The sequence below is a fragment of the Ranitomeya imitator genome, chromosome 3, assembly GCF_032444005.1.
Source record: "Ranitomeya imitator isolate aRanImi1 chromosome 3, aRanImi1.pri, whole genome shotgun sequence".
Lineage (NCBI taxonomy): Eukaryota > Metazoa > Chordata > Amphibia > Anura > Dendrobatidae > Ranitomeya > Ranitomeya imitator.
Genome location: NC_091284.1, coordinates 839,469,504 through 839,478,257, shown reverse-complemented (window position 1 = coordinate 839,478,257; position 8,754 = coordinate 839,469,504). Strand labels below are relative to the sequence as shown.

Below are 8,754 nucleotides of genomic sequence, written 5' to 3'. Positions count from 1 at the left end.
ATTCTCTGAAAAAAGGCTAAGAAAGCAAAAATTCTGCCGGGGTATGTAAACTCTTGAGCACAACTGTAGATCTTTAGGAGCAAGACCAGTGGCGTATCTAGGGGGGGCAGCCGGGGCATGTGCCCCGGGCGCAGCTGGCAGGGGGGCGCAGTTGGGCCGCCAAATGTCTCCCCTGGCAGCTGCATTCTGCCGCCCCTGCACTCGGAGTCAGCTGTTCTCTGTGTCGGACTGTCAAGCTGACATCCGGCACAGAGACGCTGCAGCGCGCGGCTCCCAGTGTTCAATTGTACTCGTATCTTACGGACATGAGTACAATTGAACATCTGACTGCAGTGCCTGTCTAGAATGGAGCTGAGGTAAGATGTCACCGGAAGGGGCGGGGCCTCCTTCAGTCCAGTGAAGACAGATAGCAGAAACCAGGAAGCTGCTGGAGTCGTGTGAGGAGGACTGAGGGTCTGCAGCATGCAGCCATGTGAGGAGATTACCGAGGTGTGTGGGGATTGGAGGGATAATGATGAGGGGCTGTGTAGTGGATGATGAGAGGCTGTGGGGATTGGAGGGATAATGATGAGGGGCTGTGTAGTGGATAATGAGAAGCTGTCTGGGGAATGGAGGGATAATGATGAGGGGCTGTGTAGTGGATGATGAGAGGCTGTGGGGATTGGAGGGATAATGATGAGGGGCTGTGTAGTGGATGATGAGACGCTGTGGGGAATGGAGGGATAATGATGAGGGGCTGTGTAGTGGATGATGAGACGCTGTGGGGATTGGAGGGATAATGATGAGGGGCTGTGTAGTGGATGATGAGACGCTGTGGGGATTGGAGGGATAATGATGAGGGGCTGTGTAGTGGATGATGAGACGCTGTGGGGATTGGAGGGATAATGATGAGGGGCTGTGTAGTGGATGATGAGACGCTGTGGGGAATGGAGGGATAATGATGAGGGGCTGTGTAGTGGATGATGAGACGCTGTGGGGAATGGAGGGATAATGATGAGGGGCTGTGTAGTGGATGATGAGACGCTGTGGGGAATGGAGGGATAATGATGAGGGGCTGTGTAGTGGATGATGAGACGCTGTGGGGATTGGAGGGATAATGATGAGGGGCTGTGTAGTGGATGATGAGACGCTGTGGGGATTGGAGGGATAATGATGAGGGGCTGTGTAGTGGATGATGAGAGGCTGTGGGGAATGGAGGGATAATGATGAGGGGCTGTGTAGTGGATGATGAGACGCTGTGGGGAATGGAGGGATAATGATGAGGGGCTGTGTAGTGGATGATGAGAAGCTGTGGGGAATGGAGGGATAATGATGAGGGGCTGTGTAGTGGATGATGAGACGCTGTGGGGAATGGAGGGATAATGATGAGGGGCTGTGTAGTGGATGATGAGAGGCTGTGGGGATTGGAGGGATAATGATGAGGGGCTGTGTAGTGGATGATGAGAGGCTGTGGGGAATGATGATGGGCTGTGAAGTGGATGATGAGGGGCTGTGTGGGGAATGGAGCATGATGAGGGGCAGTGTGGAAAAAGAAGGAATGATGAGGGGCTGTGTGGGAGAAGGGGGGTGATGAGGGGCTTTGGGGGAGAAGGGGGGTGATGAGGGGCTGTATGGGGGTGATGGGCTGTGTGGGGAATGGGGGATGAGAGGCTGTGTGGGTGATAATGAGGGCCTGTGGGGAATGGGGGGATGATGAGGGGCTCTGTGGAGAAGCGGGGTGATGAGGGCCTTTTTGGGGAATGATGAGGGCCTGTGGGGAATGGGAGGATGATGAGGGACTGTGTAGGGGTGATGAGGGGGAGATGGGGTTGATGAGGGGCTGTGTGGGGGATCAGGAGATGGGGGTGATGAGGGGCTGTGTGGGTAATGGGGGGATTTATTGTGTGGGGTTGAATTGGAGTGGAGATGGGAGATTTGAGGACACAAAATGAACAGCAAAGGGGGTGATGGGGCACAGAATAGAAACTGAGTAGTGGGTTCGTAGCATGGGGGCAGTGTAAGGGCACAGCCAGGAGGGGACAGTATACCAAGGAGGGGGAGTGTGATGAGAGAGTACAGTATAAATACTGGGCCCTATATGGGGGACACAGTGTGAGAGGACAGTGTGAAGAGGGGACCGGTATGGAAAGGAGAGGTCAGTGTGAAGAGCATGTACCATAAGAGGGACAGTGTGGGGGTCATATTTTGTGAAGACAATATAGTGAGGGGCAATTTTTCATTCAGGAGCATTATAATGACACTTGTATCTTTAAGGGCATCGTGAAGATGAAGAAAAGAAGAACGACTCCAGAGACGACATCATCTATAAGGTACCTGGATGTAAATGTTAATTGTGATACTGACTAACTCATGTTTTTATTTCTGTTAGGAGCATTAAAGGGGATGTCCAGGTTTGTAATGAGTCTGCAGTCATTCTTCGTGACTGCAGACTTCTGAGTTCTCACAGTGCTCATTGCACGTTGTCAGGATTCTCTCGTGCTGGCAATTTACATACATGTGGTCACGTGCTGACTAGACATGTGTGGCCTCCGTCAATGAAAATTAACTGAGCGAGGCCGGGCACGTCTAGTCGGAATGTGTTCAGAATTATACAAATCACATGCTTGTACTGACATGACCGTCCACCAGCAAGGGAGAATCCTAAAAGTGTCCAGTGCATTCGTTGTGAGAATTCAGAAGTCTGCGATGTCAGGATTCAGGTCAGCAGGTTCCAGTAGTCGTCACATGGACACCTCACTCATATGTGACTTTCACACTTATGGTCTGGTGACAACGAGCTTTTCTTCTGCTTCTCAGTTTTTCACTGAACATTGAGAGCATTAGGGAGAGGAGCTTGTGGGTACATGACTAAGTGCGCAAATCGCATATGTGCTGGGGGGGGGGGGGGAGAGGGGGGGGCGCCAAAATGAATTCTTGCCCCGGGTGCCAGAAACCCTAGATACGCCTCTGAGCAAGACAGTAACAATGCAGAGACAAGATGAGAATCTGCACAACTAATCATTCTAAATAGCTGCAAGTGACATTTATGTATCAGATAGCCAAGATAATGGTCTATAAATGATGGTGGTCTCACGTATGAAGCAGAAGTGGATGGTGAGATATGGAGGCTGGAAGTCAGAAGCTGAAAACATTGTTCCCTTTTGCTTGTCACTGTGTCAGACTTTAGAAATACTTTTTCTAAAGATCTGTGTGTGTAATGTGGCACAGGGACGGTTAGGCCGGGTGCCTACATCTGGTGGCGGTGCGGGGGACACACGGGGGGGGGTGGGGGGTCCTGGGGGTGTGCGGGGAGAGGTATGCGGGCGGAAGGGGGGTACATTGGTGGCTTTTGGCCAGTTGGGGGGACAGGTTCCCTTTAAATTTGTATCTGCACTTTGTAGAGAACACAATGCAATTAAACATCTGTGGTGCTCTACTGCTACCCAGTGGTGCTCCCTGTAACTGCCCTGTCTACTAACCTTTGAACCGATTTGGCCGTATCTCAACTATGTCAAGACATATACACTGGCTAAGAAGTGGGAGAATAGTGCCAAAACGACCCGCAGAGTACGGACATCCTCTACCCATCCAGTACTTAGTTTAAGGAGCCATATTTCCAATTGCACAATTGATGCTAAACATTCGGCCTACATGGTCACCCTCTCTCACACGTTTCTTTTACTTAAACTTGAACAATTGTAATACTTCCGTGATAATGTAACCTTCCCTTCCCCGCCCTGTACGGCACAATGCGCAATACGCTTTTCCTCTAACCCATTTAACCATTTTGGGGCCATAAACAGCGGATTTACCAAAAGTCATATCCGACCTCATGCCAAAGTCACGCCGAACTACTTCAATGAATCCTACCATCAGGAACCAGCGTTCTGCAGCCCAAGGCAACGACATGTCCTCTGGACCACTCTCCCCAGCGGATTCATCATGCTCCTCTACTCCACACAGGGTGTGAAGGAACAAATTATGAAAGATTCTCCATTTTGTGCTTTGACTCCATTTTCTTGTTGGTTAAAGATAAATTCTGTTATTCCATGAAGTAATTCTGTCCTGTTTCTCACAAAGATAACATTTTGTTATTCAGCTAGTCTATGGTTTATAATTGGTATAAAGACCTTGAGTGTTCTTACTCGAGCCAGATAAGAGACTCGGGGGTGTATCGCTATACAAGACTGAGGCACCTGTTAGAATGTCTTTTTTTATGCCAAGAATATATGACCATATCTGTAGTTTCAGTTTTTTCTGTATTCTTATAGGTTAAGAACTGTGAGCGTGTTCTTATGCTGATTGGTTGAAGTATAATTTCTATGACTATGAAAACTCATACTCAATAAATGGGGGCCAGAGATCTGCTCGATCCCCCATACAGAGACATGAGTCTCCGTCTGGTCATTTTCAGTTGCCGGCAACGCCCTGTAGATTAATTTGGAAATCACTGAGTCAACCGTGAAGGATCAATTTAGATCCTCCCCCAACAAGGGCAGATCCTGAATTAATTCCAACGCCAACAACCAGGATCCCACTGACTCCTACCACTGATCTGGCTGCCCTACTATCACAGCTTCAGGCATTCCCGCACAATGAACGTTATAAAATGTCAGATTAATTCACCAGAGAACTCTACAAATAAACCAAACTGGATTTTTGTATCTCAGATCTCAAAGACAAGATGCATTCCACCGTTGTAACCCTCCACACTCATGAAAAGAGACGGAGATGCTCCACGAAGAAATCTACTGAACAACAGACTGGAAAATTTGGAAAATTGTTCCCGTAAGAGCAACAGTCGCATCACAGACCACGCAGGCACAATCAAAGACCTCCAATCCATGGCTTCATGCCAAGATCTCCTACCTGGAATCTCCACTGAACGCTTAGAGATGGGCGGCATCCACAGAGCCCTCCGCAAACGCCTGCAGACGGCTCACCCCATATCATTATCCTCCAACTCCACCTCTATAAAACAAAGAACAAATACTGCAAGCGGCTGGAAATTCCTCATCCTTGAAGTTCCAACGTCACCCCTATGAACTTCCTCCAGACCTGGCCTCCACCACCAAAGCCAAGAGACAGGCCATGAAGCCATACCTGGAAATCCTCCACACCAAAACATCAAATATTGATGAGGATCCCAGTTCAAGCTGATCTTCACTCACTCTGATGTGGTCCACACCATCCTTAACCCAGAGGCGCCAACAGATCCCTCACCAAACTACATCTACTGGAACCATCTTCATTACCAATCTCTTCACCTCCTCAATTCCAACCTAAAGATCATCACACAAGACATCGCTCCCCACTCATTCCTCCATGATTTCAAGACCGGTCACTCCAACACCACCTTACACCAGGATAGAAAAATGACTCATTTACGGAAAATCCTGAGAGGTCTTCCGGCGAACCTTGTGTCTATCACATGGAGGCCTTCTAGAGAGCTTTACCCATCTGTCAGTTTTTTTGTATGTGCACCACAGACAAAAGTGTGACACACACTCAGATCACATCCATGTGTCGTCAGCGTGACACGTACCTGCACCTGGAAAAAGCAGGACAGTTCACGCTGATCCCCGGCGCCGGCCGACTGCTGAAGTTAGCGCTCATCATTGTGATCAGTGCGACCAGGCGACAATGATGGGAGCTGTATTCAGCCCCCGCTCTATCCTTCCTGTGTAAAATAAAGAATTAAATCAAACAAAAATAACATTGTGGGCTCCCACGTAATTTTCTGTTTCGTGGCCTTACTTGTTTGCAGGGTTACAGAAGTGGCACTTCCCTGATAAGTTAATGGATTTATGCTCTACGTACTGTAGTCACTCCTCAGCTGACGTTCCCCACAATGGTTTTACCTCTGCGCCTTTCCACATTAATAGAGGTCCTTGCCCAATGGTGTCCCCGCTACTATTCCTTCCCACTAACAATTCACCTTTGTCTTAACCCAGACATTCACGGTATGGAAGTCGCGTCTCTGTCCGACATCTTTTTATTAGCCGCCCCACAAACCTCCCCGCCTACCCTGCTCCAATCCCTTCAAGTTTTTAACAAGTTTGTGGCCTACAGACCATGAATATTTCCCTTCCCGCCATCATCATATCTCAACTCCAACGAGGATTTCCCTTTCAGTGGTCTATGAGTCTCCTCAGTGTGAAATCAACGACCAGTGTAGAATCCCTCTCCTCCACAAAGTACCCTCAAATGCTTCCCAAGCTACTCTCATTGCCCCAATCTTGGGGAAACCTACAAGTCTCAAGATTGACCATACTCCCTAAATTACTTTATTTCCAGTTCTTCCAGTGCCCGCCTGATAACAATACCTTAAATCAACTCAGCGCCTAATCGACACCTTGGTCGGGGAAGGAGACATTCCCAGGGTCATAGAGCCACCACTTTTCCGGCGGCCATAGCCCAATTAACCCTACACCATGCCTCCCATGAGCCCCTTCTGTGGTTCTCCCTCGAAGCCCCTGAGTGTCACCTCTCGATGCCTTGCCAATCCCATAATACACTCACTTAAAATCTGGGACTCCATGAAATATTTCTCACATCTGGTGTCCTCTTTTTTACCCCTCGCCCCGCTATTGGGTAACTCACAGTTCCCCCCAGGTGACTAGTCCCTCTCATCTTTTCCTTCTTGGATTTCGGCAGTGATCACTAGATTCCGCCACTTATTGATCCCCTTAGTGACGGAGCCAATTTTTACAATTCTGACCACTGTCACTTTATGAGGTTATAACTCTGGAACGCTTCCATGGATCCCACTGATTATGACATTGTTTTTTCGTGACATGTTGTACTTCATGATAGTGGTAAAACTTATTTGATATTACTTGTGTTTATGAAAAAAAAAAACAGAAATTTGGCAAAAATTTGGAAAAATTTAGCAATTTCAAACATTTTAATTTTTGTGCCCTTAAATCAGAGTGATATCGTACAAAATAGTTAATAAGTAACATTTCCCACATGTCTACTTTACATCAGCACAATTTTGGAAACAATTTTTGTTGTTGTTAGGGAGTTATAAAGGTTAAAAGTTGACCAGCGATTTCTCATTTTTAGAATGCCATTTTTTTTAAGGACCACATCACATTTGAAGTCACTCTGAGGGGTCTATATGATAGAAAATACCCAAGTGTGACACCATTCTAAAAACTGAACCCCTCAAGGTGCTCAAAACCACATTCAAGAAGTTTATTAACCCTTCTGGTGCTTCACAGGAATGAATGGAATGTGGAAAGAAAAAATTTAACTTTTTTCACAAACATTTTACTTCAGAACAGATTTTTTTTATTTTTACATGTATATAAAGAGAAAATGAGCCTCAAAAGTTATGCAATTTGTCCAGAGTACACCAATACCCCATAAGTGGGGGTAAACCACTGTTTGGGCGCATGGCAGAGCTCGGTAGGGAAGGAGCGCTGTTTGACTTTTTCAACGCAGAATTGGCTGGAATTGAGATTGGACGCCATGTCGCGTTTGCAGAGCCCGTGATGTGCCTAAACAGTAGAAACCCCCCACAAGTGAAACCATTTTGAAAACTAGACCCCCAAGGAACTTAACCAAATTGTGTAGTGAGCACTTTGAACCCTCAAGTGCTTCACAGAAGTTTAGAACATAGACTCGTGAAAATAAAAAATCATTTTTTCCACAAAAATGATCTTTTCGCCTCCAAATTTTTATTTTCCCCAAGGGTAATAGGAGAAATTGGACCCCAAAAGTTGTGCAAATTGTCCTGAATATGCTGATACCCCATATGTGGGGTGGAACCACTGTTTGGGTGCATGGCGGGGCTCAGAATGGAGGGAGCACCGTTTGACTTTTTGAACACAAAATTGGCTGGAATCAATGGTGGCACCATGTCGCGTTTGGAGACCTGTTGTGAATTCTGTTATCGAACTCCCTCCTGTGGTCATGAATGGTACTTCGGCGAGTTCTGTCCATGGACTCCCTCTGGTGGCTGTGAGTGGAGCTGCTGCTTCTGAGGTTCCTTCCACAGGTGACTTAGTTTATTCTTTGGCTGGCTGCTCTATTTAACTCCACTCAGATCGTTACTCCATGCCAGCTGTCAATGTTCTTGTACTGGTTCAGTTCGCTCTTGGATCTTTCTGGTGACCTGTCTACTCCTGCAGAAGCTAAGTCCCTGCTAGTTAATTATTTGTTCATTGTTTTCTTGTCCAGCTTGCTATCATGATTTTGCCTTGCTAGCTGGAAGCTCTGGGATGCAGAGTGGCACCTCCGCACCGTGAGTTGGTGCGGAGGTCTTTTTGCACACTCTGTGTGGTCTTTTGTAGTTTTTTGTGCTGACCGCAAAGATACTTTTCCTATCCTCAGTCTGTTTAGTTAGTCTGGCCTCCTTTGCTGAAACCTGTTTCATTTCTGTGTTTGTGATTTTCATCTTAACTCACAGTCAATATATGTGGGGGGCTGCCTTTTCCTTTGGGGAATTTCTCTGAGGCAAGGTAGGCTTTATTTCCTATCTCTAGGGCTAGTTAGCTCTTAGGCTGTGAAGAGGCGTCTAGGCAGAGTTAGGTACGCTCCACGGCTATTTCTAGTGTGTGTGATAGGATTAGGGGTTGCGGTCAGCAGAGCTCCCACTTCCCAGAGCTTGTCCTGTGTTAGTTTAACCATCTGGTCGTTCCGGGTGCTCCTAACCACCAGGTCCATAACAGTACAGCTGGCCCAAATTGTTAATGCATCTCAATAGAGGGATAAGAGAAGTTCTGAGACCATTTTTTTTCTCTGCAGTGTGTTTTGTCTTTCTTTTCC

At 47.2% G+C, this 8,754-nt stretch overlaps 1 long non-coding RNA gene across 1 annotated transcript; it reads left to right on the top strand.

Moving 5' to 3' along the window:
- Positions 1 to 389: 389 nt before the first annotated feature.
- Positions 390 to 5,665, top strand: LOC138672393 (uncharacterized). Its single transcript, XR_011319732.1, has 3 exons — positions 390 to 489; positions 2,254 to 2,309; positions 4,650 to 5,665. It is a non-coding gene; the product is annotated as an uncharacterized lncRNA (long non-coding RNA).
- The last annotated feature ends 3,089 nt before the right edge of the window (positions 5,666 to 8,754 follow it).